Source organism: Artemia sp. Qi Xiang Cuo, chromosome 12, assembly GCF_049724085.1.
Source record: "Artemia sp. Qi Xiang Cuo chromosome 12, ASM4972408v1, whole genome shotgun sequence".
NCBI lineage: Eukaryota > Metazoa > Arthropoda > Branchiopoda > Anostraca > Artemiidae > Artemia > Artemia sp. Qi Xiang Cuo.
The window spans coordinates 38,226,078-38,241,447 of NC_142805.1; the positions used below are offsets into that span (position 1 = coordinate 38,226,078).

The 15,370-nt window shown below is 40.4% G+C and overlaps 1 protein-coding gene across 1 annotated transcript in view; it reads left to right on the forward strand.

The window, feature by feature from the left end:
- The first annotated feature begins 713 nt into the window (after window positions 1-713).
- Window positions 714-15,370, forward strand: part of LOC148946091 (uncharacterized) — a 109,169-nt gene continuing 94,512 nt past the window's right edge. Inside the window, exon 1 of the mRNA XM_089097765.1 lies at window positions 714-849. The gene's annotated coding sequence lies outside the window, so the exon portion shown is untranslated. The remainder of the gene's footprint in view (window positions 850-15,370) is intronic.

Sequence of the window (15,370 nt, forward strand, 5' to 3'; positions counted from 1 at the left end):
TGTTTAATGGCTCTTTTTTTTAATTACAAAAAACTTTTGTAATTAAAAAAAAATAATTTTTAAAATATAATAATTTTTGACGAAATAAATAAGAGTTGCCAATAGGGACAGGTCGTTTTATAAGACAGTGAAACAAAATATAAAACGAAAGCTTTAAATATTTCGATGACGCAATCGGTCATCATCATCAGTAGAGATATTTAGAGCCTTTGTTTTATATTTTTGTTTTACTGTCAAAATAAATGGACTTGTCCCTATTTGGAACTCTTATTTATTTCGTCACAGAAAAGGTAGCGTGGTCATGGAAAAAATACGAAAATCATTTTTGTACGAGTTTGTGCAAGATAGCTTGGCCCTGGAACATCGTAGAGAGTTGTTCAATGGCTCATTTTAAAGGAAATTACTAGATCTACTGCCATTTGTAAATTTTGAAATAGAATCAATTTTTCCACTAAAAACTGCATTTTTATGTCCAGTCTTGATAAATAACGTCGTAATCGTAGGTATTAGCTATTAATGAAGTAATAGGTAAATGCAATATGTATACGCGCTTATCTTTCGACAAGATAATATAAGGCATGCATAATGGATCGATATAGTTTATTAAGTAAGTTTCAACTGATATAGCTGAAACCTAGTAAAGGAAAATTACATCGCATAGTGACTAAAAAATAAGATAGTACAAGCATCTTTTGAAATGTTGCTTATCTGATGTATAGTGCCATACTGAGGATCGCGTCTTACTATTCAAACACAAAAAAGTCATAGGCTTTTTCCTGTTTGTAATACGCGTTGCAGTGGTAGCTATCTACCTTTACATAAAGGATCAATACTGTAAATGGGAATTTTGTAAGTATAATCGGTATTTTATTTAAGGGATGTACTTATCTCGGGGTAATTACCGTTTTAAAAGAATTTTATGCAAAATCCCAACACCAGTGAAGAAACTAAAGGGAGGTACAGAGCGAGTTGAAGGAGGTGGTGTCCTTCGTTATATTCAAAACATTAACGAATGCGATTTAAATGCGGATCCAAGTTAAATAATAGACAATCCAAATTTAACATTGATACGCGAACATAGGATTTGTGCTATATATGAGCAAGACCCCCCCCTTGGCCCTTCATTTTGATACTTTTACCGACAGGAAAAAGAAAAGAACTTTAAATTAAGACGCATCTATTTCGTCCTTCAGGAACATCAGCAAGGATATGAAGTTCCCACAGTTTAAGGATATACCAGTAGCAGCTTCTTTTTCCAAACATAACACACATTTGGTACCGCGCATAAAGACTCTTAGCCGTGTCGTCACAATCTAGTGCCTATGGTTTGATTGTGTCTGCTAATTGAGTCGTGAATCAAAACCAAAAAACCGGTTTTTCACATGCTTATCCTGATGTGTACATCGGAATCGCGCGTGCGCGAAGGCGGGGTTATGAATCTTGTGTGGTTTTAAATATGTGTCACATATTTTTAATGGAGAGCATAGCCCTGGTCGCTACTGTATATATCCTTAAACTGTGGAAGTTCGTCACTCTTCCTCTATGCAAGCACGAAGATAGGAATCGATGACGCAACGTGAAGATCGGGGCCACTTAGGTTTTCCGAAGAGGTTTCTGATACTCAATTTGCATTCACCCCCTCCCCCTGCTGACGCATTACTCTATAAATAGCTGTGAAATTCCATTGAAAATTTCATCTCCATGTACGACAAGGACAAAAGTTTTGGATAAAAAAAAGTTCAAAAAACTTTATCAGGGAGAATGTGTAATATTGCAATTTTATAAAGAGAGGTTTCCAAGATGTAATTTGACTGCTCAAATATCTTTTGTCAAGATAAAGTGCTTTCATCGATATGTTTCTGATTTTGGAAAACTCGGAAAAATTTCATAAAATAATAAGTTCTGATTGCAATTCAGACTTAGTAAATACTTCGTAATTGCAATTATTGAAAAGGGTAAGTTTTAGAGATTCATTTACATTGCCATAGGAAATGGTCAAGTGCCTCCCAAGTATTATCCTTTTTTGAAACACTTCGCATGAAAAGGTGGCCATAAAAAGTTAGGAGGGGGTTCATTGAATCAAAAATTAAAAACTCAAGTGCCCTTTTTCAAGGTCGAGAGTGTCTAGAGGGCAGCCAGTCCCCCTTCCGTGCTCCTTTCTGCCCAAGGGTACCCTCATAGCCTCTTATGGTATTGGATGAAGATTTAAGATACCTATTTTGCTCAAAATAGTTGAAAGATCTAATAAGCATGCCTTGGTTTAACATGAACATCGCAGCCCTAGGAACAATGGCTCTAAATTTTATAAATTACACATTTTTCACAGATAGGTTTTAGCAGAAAAGATGGGCGTGTTTGGTCTCCGTAGTCCAGACAGCTTAGGAATCTTAGAAATCATTTGCTACACTACGATTTCTAGAGTTCCCCAAGGGTGTACATCATAAAACACAAAATCAAACCTGAGTACAGCAAAAGACAGCATGCACGCCCTAGTTTTAAAAATATGTGATTTAAAATATCTGAGGAATGGATTTTGGGATCAAGTTAAAGTTTTTTGAAAGTATTGCGGGGGGGGGGGCGATGGAGGAAGAATTTTGAAGTGGCGAATGGAGAAAAGTTAAATAAAAAAATATTACATGTATCCAGGTCATCGAAACAGCATACTTGCAATATTTTGGTATTCACAAAATGACCAGACAGCTAATTTTATTGTTAATGTTATTGTAAATTGAAGACTGGCATGATCGATACATGATACTAGGGCATATATAGGAGTGCTGTTATTGATGTTCAAAGTAAGGATCACCATCTAGTAGTGTTCAGGGTTAATCTAAGGCAGAGATTTCAGAAGTGTATCTACCTTCCGGGAAGCTATGATGTTGGTAGACTCCAGGATGAAAGGTTGAGAGAAAGTTTCCAGGAACAGTTGACTACTAAACTAGAAAGTTTAAAATTTGACAATCTGGAAGATAGATGGAATAATTTGAGGAAAATAATTTGTGAAGCTGCTGATGGAAAAAGTTTAAGATTTGACAATTTGGAAGATGGATGGAATAATTTTAGGAAAATAATTTGTGATGGGGAAGAAAATTAGGACCGTAGCTCGGAATAGTATTGAAAATGCTTAATGTTTACTAGAGAGAGAAGGGGCTTGACAAGAATTATCTGAGTGACAGACCGTGTGAAAATAAGAGGAATGTAAATGAATTGGAGAAAACACTAAAATATGAACTAATGAGTTGCGACGTAGAGACCATGGATGAAACGGCATAATAGTAAAATAATATACTAGCATGTTAATAAATGGAGAGGGAGTATTCATTCCGGACTTGTCCAAGTTAAAGATAGGAACGGGGCCAAAATCAGTGATACGGAAAGAGTTAGAGAAATATGGGTAGAACATTCTAAGAATGGGCTAAACCGGGATAGAGTTACAGGAAAAGATATAGAGGAACACGAAAAAGTCTGTAACGCCTTGTATGTGAAGAAAGATGGTGTTTGTGAGGAAGTATTAGTGACTGTACCAAAATGATTAAAAAATAATGAGGCCAAAGCTGCTGATAGTGTTGTAAATGAGTTTCTCAAATATGGTGGTTATGGGGTTAGGGATAACTTACGAAGATTCCGAATATTGTTTATGAAAAAGGGAAAGTGCCTAGCAATCAGAGGCAACGCTGTAGCGTTGCCTATAGTAAAGGCCATACGGCTCCAATGTTTTATTATTATTATTTTTTTTTCCCCAGAGGCACTTCATATGGAAGGGGTCGTCGTAGAAACTTCAAAAGGGGAATCATTCGATTGAAAATCGAGAGTTCTAGTGCCCTTTTTAATAGTCGAAAATGATTGGAGGGCAACTAGCCCCCCCCCCCCACGCCCACAAGTCCCCCAAAAACATCCATTAAAAATTTTGAGACAGGCATTTTCTTCTGCATAGTTAATTTCCAGATAGAAAATGTGTTTTTAAGGAGGACGCTCCCCCACAACCCTCAGGGCAAGGGTTTTAAGTTATACCCTGGGGCATATAAGGTTTTTTATAGAAGGTGTTGTCGTAGAAACTTCAAAACAGGCTCAGTCGATATGAAATTAAAGGGCTATTGCCCTTTTTAATTTTCGAAAGTGATTGGAGTGCCCTTTTTAATAGTCGAAAGTGATTGGAGTGTAACTAGCTCCCCTCCCCCCCCCCCAGGCCCATTATTTCCCCAAACACATCCAATAAAAATTTTGAGATAGCCATTTTGTTCAGCGTAGTTGATTTCCAGATAGAAAATATATTTTTGAGGAGGACACTCCCCCACAACCCTCAGGGCAAGGGTTTTAAGTTATGCCCTGGGGGCATATAGGGTTTTTATAGAAGGCGTTGTTGTAGAAACTTCAAAACAGGCTCAATCGATTGGAAATTAAAGGGCTAGTGTCCTTTTTAATAGTCAAAATGATTGGAGGGCAACTCCCCCCCTACTCCCATCATTCCCCCAAACACATCCAATAAAAATTTTGAGATAGCCATTTTGTTCAGCGTAGTTGATTTCCAAATAGAAAATATATTTTGAGGAGGATACTCCCCCACAACCCTCAAGGCAAGGTTTTTAAGTTATGCCCTGGGGGCATATAAGGTTTTAATAGAAGTCGTTGTCGTAGAAACTTCAAAACAAGCTCATTCGATTGGAAATTAAAGAGCTAGTGCCCTTTTTAATAGTCGAAAGAGATTGGAGTGTAACTAGCCCCCTTCCCACGCCCATCTTTTCCCCAAACACATCCAATCAAAATTTTCAGATAGCCATTTTGTTCAGCGTAGTTGATTTCCGGATAGAAAATATATTTATGAGGAGGACACTTCCCCACAACCCTCAGGGCAAGGGTTTTAAGTTATGCCCTGGGGGCATATAAGGTTTTTATAGAAGGAGTTGTCGTAGAAACTTCAAAACAGGCTCATTCGATTGGAAATCGAGAGTTCTAGTGCCCTTTTTAATAGTCGAAAATGATTGGAGGGCCACTAGCCCCCCCCCCCCTCACGCCCATCATTCCCCCAAACACATCCAATCATAATTTTGAGATAGCCATTTTGTTCAGCGTAGTTGATTTCCAGATAGAAAATATATTTTTGAGGAGGACACTCCCCCAGAACCTTCAGGGCAAGGGTTTTAAGTTATGCTCTGGGGGCATGTAAGGTTTTTATAGAAGGTGTTGTCGTAGAAACTTCAAAACAGGTTCATTCGTTTGGAAATAAAAAAGCTAGTGCCCTTTTTAATAGTCGAAAGTGATTGGAGTGTAACTAGCCCAATCCCCCCCCCCCCACGCCCATCATTTCCCCAAACACATCCAATCAAAATTTTCAGATAACCATTTTGTTCAGCGTAGTTGATTTCCAGATAGAAAATATATTTTTGAGGAGGACACTCCCCCACAACCCTCCGGGCAAGGGTTTTAAGTTATGCCCTGGGGGGCATATAAGGTTTTTATAGAAGGCGTTGTTGCAGAAACTTCAAAACAGGCTCATTCGTTTGGAAATTAAAGGGCTAGTGCTCTTTTTAATAGTCGTAAGTGTTTGGAGGGCACCCCCCCCCCCCCCCACTCCCATCATTCCCCCAAACACATTCAATCAAAATTTTGATATAGCCATTTTGTTCAGCGTAGTTGATTTCCAGATAAAAAATATTTTTTGAGGAGGACACTCCCCACAACCCTCGGTGCAGGAGTTTAAAGTTATGCCCTGTGGGCATCTAAGGTTTTTTATGGAATGCTTTGTCATAGAAACTTTAAAAATGGTTCATTCGATTGGAAATTAAAGAGCTAGTGCCCTTTTTAATAGTTGAAAATGATTGGAGTGTAACTAGCCCCCCGCCCCCCACGCCCATCATTTCCCCAAACACATCCAATCAAAATTTTCAGATAGCCATTTTGTTATGCGTAGTTGATTTCCAGATAGAAAATATATTTTTGAGGAGGACACTCCCCCACAAGCCTCAGGGCAAGGGTTTTAAGTTATGCCCAGGGGGCATATAAGGTTTTTATAGAAGGCGTTGTCGTAGAAACTTAAAAACAGGCTCATTCGATTGGAAAATAAAGGGCTAGTGCCCTTTTTAATAGTCGAAAATGATTGGTGGCCAACTCCGCCCCCCCCTACTCCCATCATTCCTCCAAACACATCCAATCAAAATTTTGAGATAGCCATTTTGTTCAGCGTAGTTGATTTCCAAATAGAAAATATATTTTGAGGGGGATACTCCCCCACAACCCTCAGGGCAAGGATTTTAAGTTATGCCCTGGGGGCATATAAGGTTTTTATAGAAGGCGTTGTCGTAGAAACTTCAAAACAGGCTCATTCGATTGGATATTAAAGAGCTAGTGCCCTTTTTAATAGTCAAAAGAGATTGGAGTGTAACTAGCCCCCCTCCCCCCCCCCCCGCCCATCATTTCCCCAAACACATCCAATCAAAATTTTCAGATAGCCATTTTGTTCAGCGTAGTTGATTTCCAGATAGAAAATGTAAATTGAGGAGGGCACTCCCCCACAACCCTCAGGGCAAGGGTTTTAAGTTATGCCCTGGGGGCACATAAGGTTTTTTATAGAAGGCGTTGTCGTAGAAACTTCAAAACAGGCTCATTCGATTGGAAATCGAGAGTTCTAGTGCCCTTTTTAATAGTCGAAAATGATTGGAGGGCAACTAGCCCTCCCCCACGCCCATCAGTCCCCCAAACACATCCAATAAAAATTTTGAGATAGCTGTTTTGTTCAGCGTAGTTGATTTCCAGATAGATAATTATTTTTGAGGAGGATACTCCCCCACAACCTTCAGGGCAAGGGTTTTAAGTTATGCCCTGGGGGCATATAAAGTTTTTATAGAAGGTGTTGTCGCAGAAACTTCAAAACAGGTTCATTTGATTGGAAATTAAAGAGCTAGTGCCCTTTTAATAGTCGAAAATGATTGGATTGTAACTAGCCCCATCCCCCCCACGCCCATCATTTCCCCAAACACATCCAATCAAAATTTTTAGATAGCCATTTTGTTCAGCGTAGTTGATTTCCAGATAGAAAATATATTTTTGAAGAGGACACTCCCCCACAAGCCTCAGGGAAAGGGTTTTAAGTGATGCCCCGGAGGCATATAAGGTTTTTATAGAAGGCGTTGTCGTAGAAACTTCAAAACAGGCTCATTCGATTGGAAATTAAAGGGCTAGTGCCCTTTTTAATAGTCGAAAATGATTGGAGGGCAACTGCCCCCCCTACTCCCATCATTCCCCCAAACACATCCAATCAAAATTTTGAGATAGCAATTTGGCTCAGCGTAGTTGATTTCCGAATAGAAAATATATTTTGAGGAGAATATTCCCCCACAACCCTCAGGGCAAGAATTTTAAGTTATGCCCTGGGGGCAGATAAGGTTTTAATAGAAGGTGTTGTCGTAGAAACTTCAAAACAGGCTCATTCGATTAGAAATTAAAGAGCTAGTGCCCTTTTTAATAGTCGAAAGAGATTGGAGTGTAACTAGCCCCCCTCCCCCCCACGCCCATCATTTCCCCAACCACATCCAATCAAAATTTTCAGATAGCCATTTTGTTCAGCGTAGTGGATTTCCGGATAGAAAATATATTTTTGAGGAGGACACTCCCCCACAACCCTCAGGGCAAGGGTTTTAAGTTATGCCCTGGGGGCATATAAGGTTTTTATAGAAGGCGTTATCGTAAAAACTTCAAAACAGGCTCATTCGATTTGAAATCGAGAGTTTTACTGCACTTTTTAATAGTCGAACGTGATGGGAGTGCAAAGAGCCCCCCTCCCCCCCCCCCACGAAATCCCCCACACACCACTCAACAAAATTTTTAGCTAACTATTTTGTTAATCGTAGTTGATTTCTAGATACAAAATTATTTTTGAGGAGGATACTCCCCCAAAACCCTCAGGGCAAGGGTTTTAAGTTATGCCCTGGGGGCATATAATGTTTTTATAGAAGGGTTTGTCGTATAAACTTCAAAACAGGTTCATTCGATTGGAAATTAATGAGCTAGTGCCCTTTTTAATAGTCGAAAGTGTTTGGAGTGTAACTAGCCCCCCTCCCCCCCCAGCCAATCATTTCCCCTAACACATCCAATCAAAATTTTCAGATAACCATTTTGTTCAGCGTTGTTGATTTCCAGATAGAAAATATATTTTTGAGGAGGAAACTCCCCCACAAGCCTCAGGGCAAGGGCTTTAAGTTACGCCCCGGGGGCATATAAGGTTTTTATAGAAGGCGTTGTCGTAGAAACTTCAAAAAAGGCTCATTCGAATGGAAATTAAAGGGCTAGTGCCCTTTTTAATAGTCGAAAATGATTGGAGGGCAAATCCCCCCCCCCTACTCCCCTCCTTCACCCAAACACATCCAATCCACATTTTGAGATAGCCATTTTGTTCAGCGTAGTTGATTTCCAAAGAGAAAATATATTTTGAGGAGGATACTCACCCACAACCCTCAGGATAAGGATTTTAAGTTATGCCCTGGGAGCATATAAGGTTTTAATAGAAGGCGTTGTCGTAGAAACTTCAAAACAGGCTCATTCGATTGGAAATTAAAGAGCTAGTGCACTTTTTAATAGTCGAAAGTGATTGGAGTGTAACTAGCCCCCCTCCCCCCCACGCCCATCATTTCCCCAAACACATCCAATCAAAATTTTGAGATAGCCATTTTGTTCAGCGTAGTTTATTTCCAGATAGAAAATATATTTTTGAGGAGGTCACTCCCCCACAGCCCTCAGAGCAAGGGTTTTAAGTTATGGGGGCATATAAGGTTTTTATAGAAGGCGTTGTCGTAAAAACTTCAAAACAGGCTCATTCGATTGGAAATCAAGAGTTCTAGTGCCCTTTTTAATAGTCAAAGATGATTGGAAGGCAACTAGCCCCCCACGCCCCTCATTCCCCCAAAAACATTCCAATCAAAATTTTGAGATAGCCATTTTGTTCAGCGTAGTTGATTTCCAGATAGAAAATATATTTTTGAGGAGGATACTCCCCCACAACCCTCAGGGCAAGGGTTTTAAGTTATGCCCTTGGGGCATATAAGGTTTTTATAGAAGGCGTTTTCGTAAAAACTTCAAAACATGCTCATTCGACTGGAAATTAAAAAGCTTGTGCCCTTTTTAATAGTCGAAAGTGAATGGAGTGTAACTAGCCCCCTCCCCCCCCCACGCCCATCATTTCTCCAAACACATCCAATCAAAATTTTCAGAAAGCCATTTTGTTCAGCGTAGTTGATTTCCAGGTATAAAATATATTTTTGAGGAGGACACTCCCCCGAAACCCTCAAGGCAAGGGTTTTAAGTCAGGCCCTGGGGGCATATAAGGTTTTTATAGAAGGTGTTGTTGCAGAAACTTCAAAACAGGCTCATCCGATTGGAAATTAAAGGGCTAGGGCCCTTTTTAATAGTCAAAAGTGATTGGAATGCAACTAGCCCCCCCCCCCCCACACCCATCATTTCCTCAAACACATCCAATCAAAATTTTGAGACAGCCATTTTGTTCTGCGTAGTTGATTTCCAGATAGAAAATATGTTTTTGAGGAGGAAACTCTCCCAGAACCTTCAGGGCAAGGGTTTTAAGATATGCCCTTGGGGCATATAAGGTTTTTGTAGAAGTCTTTGTCGTAGAAACTTCAAAAAAGGCTTATTCGATTGTAATTTCAACGGGCTCGTGCGCTTTTTAATAGTCGAATCTTGTTGGAGGGCAACTAGCCCCCCCCCCAAGCCCATTATTCCCCCAAACACATCATATCAAAATTTTGAGATAGCCATTTTGTTCAGCGTAGTTGATTTTCAGATAGAAAACATGTTTTTGAGGCGGACAATCCCCAAAAACCCTCAGGGCAAGGGTTTTAAGTTATGCCCTTGGGGCATAAAGGTTTTTATAGAAGGCGTTGTCATAGAAACTTCAAAAAAGGCTCTTTCGATTGGAAATTCAAAGGAATAGTGCCCTTTTTAATAGTCAAAAGTGATTGGAGGGCAACTAGTCCCCCCCTACGCCCCTCATTCCCCCACACACATCCAAGCAAAATGTTGAGATAGCCATTTTTGTTCAGCATAGTTGATTTCCGGATTGAAAATATATTTTTGAGGAGAACACTCCCCCACAACCCTCAGGGCAAGGGTTTTAAGTTATGCCCTGTGGGCTTATAAGGTTTTTATAGAAGGCTTTGTCATAGAAACTTCAAAACAGGCTCATTCGATCGGAAATTAAAGGGCTAGTGCCCTTTTTAATAGTCGAAAGTAATTGGAGGGCAACTAGCTCCCCCTCCCACTCCCATCATTTCCCAACACACATCCAATCAAACTTTTGAGATAACCATTTTGTTCAGTGTAGTTGATTTCCAGATAGAAAATATGTTTTTGAGGAGGACACTCCCCCATAACCCTCAGGGCAAGAGTTTTAAGTTATGCCCTGGGGGCATATAAGATTTTTATAGAAGGCGTCGTCGTAGAAACTTCAAAATAGGCACATTCAATTGGAAATTCAAAGGGCTAGTGCCCTTTTTAATAGTCGAAAGTGATTGGAGGGCAACTAGCCGCCCCCCCACGCCCATCATTCCCCCAAACACCTCCAATCAAAATTTTGATATAGCCATTTTGTTTAGCATAGTTCATTTCCAGATAGAACATATGTTTTAGAGGAGGACAATCCCCCACAACCCTCAGGTGTAGGGTTTTAAGTTATGCCCTGGGGGCATATAAGGTTTTATAGAAGCCGTTGTCGTAGAAACTTCAAAACAGAATCATTCGATTGGAAATTAAAGGGCTAATGCCCTCTTTAATAGTCAAAAATGATTGGAGGGCAGCTAGCCCCCCCCCATTCCCATCATTCCCCCAAACACATCCAATCAAAATTTTGAGATAGCTATTTTGTTCAGAGTCGTTGATTTCCAGAGAGAAAATATATTTTTGAGGAGGACACTCTTCTCAATGCCTTAGGGCAAGGTTTTTAAGTTATACCCTAGAGACATATAAGGTTTTTATAGAAGGCGTTGTCGTAGAAACTTCAAAACATGCACATTTGATTGGAAATTAAAAAGCTAGTGCCCTTTTTAATAGTCGAAAGTGATTGGAGTGTAACTAGCCCAATCCCCCCCCCCACGCCCATCATTTCCCCAAACAAATCCAATCAAAATTTTCAGATAGCCATTTTGTTCAGCGTAGTTGATTTCCTGGTATAAAATATATTTTTGAGGAGGACACTCCCCCAAAACCCTCAGGGCAAGGGTTTTAAGTCAGGCCCTGGGGGCATATAAGGTTTTTATAGAAGGCGTTGTTGCAGAAACTTCAAAACAGGCTCATGCGATTGGAAATTAATGGGCTCGGGCCCTTTTTAATAGTCAAAAGGGATTGGAATACAACTAGCCCCCCCCCCCACACCCATCATTTCCCCAAACACATCCAATCAAAATTTTGAGATAGCCATTTTGTTCCGCGTAGTTGATTTCCAGATAGAAAATATGTTTTTGAGGAGGACACTCTCCCAGAACCTTCAGGGCAAGGGTTTTAAGATATGCCCTTGGGGCATATAAGGTTTTTATAGACGTCTTTGTCGTAGAAACTTCAAAAAAGGCTCATTCGATTGGAAATTCAAAGGGATAGTGCCCTTTTTAATAGTCGAAAGTGATTGGAGGACAACTAGCCCCCCCCCACGCCCATCATTCCCCCAAACCCATCCAATCAAAATTTTGAGATAGCCATTTTGTTCAGCGTAGGTGATTTTCAGATAGAAAACATGTTTTTGAGGAGGACACTCCCCCACAACCCTCGGGGCAAGGGTTTTAAGTTATGCCCTGGGGACATTTAAGGTCTTTATAAAAGGCGTTGTCCTAGAAACTTCAAAAAAGGCTCATTCGATTAGAAATTCAATGAGCTAGTGCCCTTTTCTATAGTCTAAAGTGTTTGGAGGGCAACTAGCCCCCCCCCACGCCCATCATTCCCCCAAACCCATCCAATCAAAATTTTGAGATAGCCATTTTGTTCAGCGTAGTTCATTTTCAGATAGAAAAAATGTTTTTGAGGAGGACAATCCCCCACAACCCTCAGGGAAAGGGTTTTAAGTTATGCCCTGGGGGCATATAAGGTTTTTATAGAAGGGTTTGTCGTAGAAACTTCATAAACAGGTTCATTCGATTGGAAATTAAAGGGCTAGTGCCCTTTTTAATAGTCGAAAGTGATTGGAGTGTAACTAGCCCCATCCCCCCCCCACGCCCATCATTTCCCCAAACACATCCAATCAAAATTTTCAGATAGCTATTTCGTTCAGCGTAGTTGATTTACAGATAGAAAATATATTTTTAAGGACACTCCCCCCCAACCCACAGGGCCAGGGTTTTAAGTTATGCCCTGGGGGCATATAAGGTTTTTATAGAAGGCGTTGTCGTAAAAACTTCAAAACAGGCTCATTCAATTGGACATTAAAGAGCTAGTGCCCTTTTTAATAGTCAAAAGGGATTGGAGTGTAACTAGCCTCCCTCTCCCCCCCCCCACGCCAATCATTTCCCCAAACACATCCAATCAAAATTTTGAGATAGCCATTTTGTTCATCGTAGTTGATTTGCAGATAGAAAATATGTTTTTGAGGAGGATACTCCCCCACAATCATCAGGGCAAGGGTTTTAAGTTATGCCCTGGGGGCATATAAGGTTTTATAGAAGGCGTTGTAGTAGAAACTTCAAAATAGGCACAATCGAAGGGAAATTAAAGGGCTAGTGCCATGTTTAATAGTCGACAATGATTGGAGGGCAACTCTCCCCCCCCTACTCCCATCATTCACCCAAACACATCCAATCAAAATTTTGAGATAGCCATTTTGTTCAGCGTAGTTGATTTCCAAATAGAAAATATATTTTGAGGAGGATACTCCCCCACAACCCTCAGGATTAGGATTTTAAGTTATGCCCTGGGGGCATATAAGGTTTTAATAGAAGGCGTTGTCGTAGAAACTTCAAAACAGGCTCATTCGATTGGAAATCAAAGAGCTAGTGCACTTTTTAATAGTCGAAAGAGATTGGAGTGTAACTAGCCCCCATCCCCCCACGCCCATCATTTCCCCAAACACATCCAATCAAAATTTTCAGATATCCATTTTGTTCAGCGTAGTTAATTTCCAGATAGAAAATATATTTTTGAGGAGGGAACTCCCCCACAACACTCAGAGCAAGGGTTTTAAGTTATGCCCTGGGGGCATATAAGGTTTTTATAGAAGGCGTTGTCGTAAAAACTTCAAAACAGGCTCATTCGATTGGAAATAGAGAGTTCTAGTGCCCTTTTTAATAGTCGAAAATGATTGGAGGGCAACTAGCCCCCCCACGCCCAGCATTCCCCCAACCACATCCAATCAAAATTGTGAGATATCTATTTTGTTAATTGTAGTTTATTTACATATAGAATATGTATTTTTGAGGAGGACACTCTCCCACACCCCTCAGGGCAAGGGTTTTAAGTTATGCCCTGGGGGCATATAAGGTTTTTATAGAAGGCGTTGTCGTAGAAACTTCAAACTAGGCCCAATCGAATGGAAATGAAATGGCTAGTGCCATGTTTAATATTCGACAATTATTAGAGGGCAACTCCCCCCCCTACTCCCATCATTCACCCAAACACATCCAATAAACATTTTGAGATAGCCATTTTGTTCAGCGTAGTTGATTTCCAGATAGAAAATATATTTTGAGGAGGATACTCACCCACAACCCTCAGGATAAGGATTTTAAGTTATGCCCTGGGAGCATATAAGGTTTTTATAGAAGGTGTTGTCGTAGAAACTTCAAAACAGGCTCATTCAATTGGAAATTAAAGAGCTAATGCCCCTTTTAATAGTCGAAAGAGATCGGAGTGTAACTAGCCCCCATCCCCCCACGCCCATCATTTCCCCAAACACATCCAATGAAAATTTTCAGATAGCCATTTTGTTCAGCGTAGTTAATTTCCAGATAGAAAATATATTTTTGAGGAGGGCACTCCCCCACAGCCCTCAGAGCAAGGGTTTTAAGTTATGCCCTGGGGGCATATAAGGTTTTTATAGAAGGCGTTGTCGTAGAAACTTCAAAACAGGCTCATTCGATTGGAAATCGAGAGTTCTAGTGCCCTTTTTAATAGTCAAAAATGATTGGAGGGCAACTGCCCCTCCCCCCACGCCCAGCATTCACCCAAAAACATTCCAATCAAGATTGTGAGATAGCCCTTTTGTTCAGCGTAGTTGATTTCCAGATAGAAAATATATTTTTGAGGAGGATACTCCCCCACACCCCTCAGGGCAAGGGTTTTCAGTTATGCCCCGGGGGCATATAAGGTTTTTATAGAAGGCGTTATCGTAAAAACTCCAAAACAGGTTCATTCGATTTGAAATTAAAAAGTTAGTGCCCTTTTTAATAGTCGAAAGTGATTGGAGTGTAACTAGACCCCTCCCCCCCCCCCCACGCCCCTCATTCCCCCAAACACATCCAATCAAAATTTTCAGATAGCCATTTTGTTCAGCGTAGTTGATTTCCTGATAAAAAATATATTTTTGAGGTGGACACTCCCCCAAAACCCTCAGGGCAAGGGTTTTAAGTCAGGCCCTGGGGGCATATAAGGTTTTTATAGAAGGCGTTGTTGTAGAAACTTCAAAACAGGCTCATTCGATTGGAAATTAAAGAGCTAGGGCCCTTTTTAATAGTCAAAAGTGATTGAAATGCAACTAGCCCCCCCCCCACACCCATCATTTCCCCAAACACATTCAATCAAAATTTTGAGATAGCCATTTTGTTCCGCGTAGTTGATTTCCAGATAGAAAATATGTTTTTGAGGAGGACACTCTCCCAGAACCTTCAGGGTAAGGGTTTTAAGATATGGCCTTGGGGCATATAAGGTTTTTATAGACGTCGTTGTCGTAGAAATTTCAAAAAAAGGCTCATTCGATCGGAAATTAAAGGGCTAGTGCTCTTTTTAATAGTCGAAAGTGATTGGAGGGCAACTAGCTCCCCCTCCCACTCCCATCATTTCCCAAAACACATCCAATCAAACTTTTGAGATAACCATTTTGTTCAGTGTAGTTGATTTCCAGATAGAAAATATGTTTTTGAGGAGGACACTCCCCCACAACCCTCAGGGCAAGAGTTTTAAGTTATTCCCTGGGGGCATATTAGGTTTTTATAGAAGGCGTTGTAGTAGAAACTTCAAAACAGGCACATTCAATTGGAAATTCAAAGGGCTATTACCCTTTTTCATAGTCGAAAGGTATTGGCGGTAAACTAGCCCCCCCCCCCCCAAGCCCATCATTCTCCCAAACACATCCAATCAAAATTTCGATATAGCCCTTTTGTTAAGCGTAGTTGATTTTCACATATAAAATATATTTTAGAGGAGGACAATCACCCACAACCCTCAGGGCAAG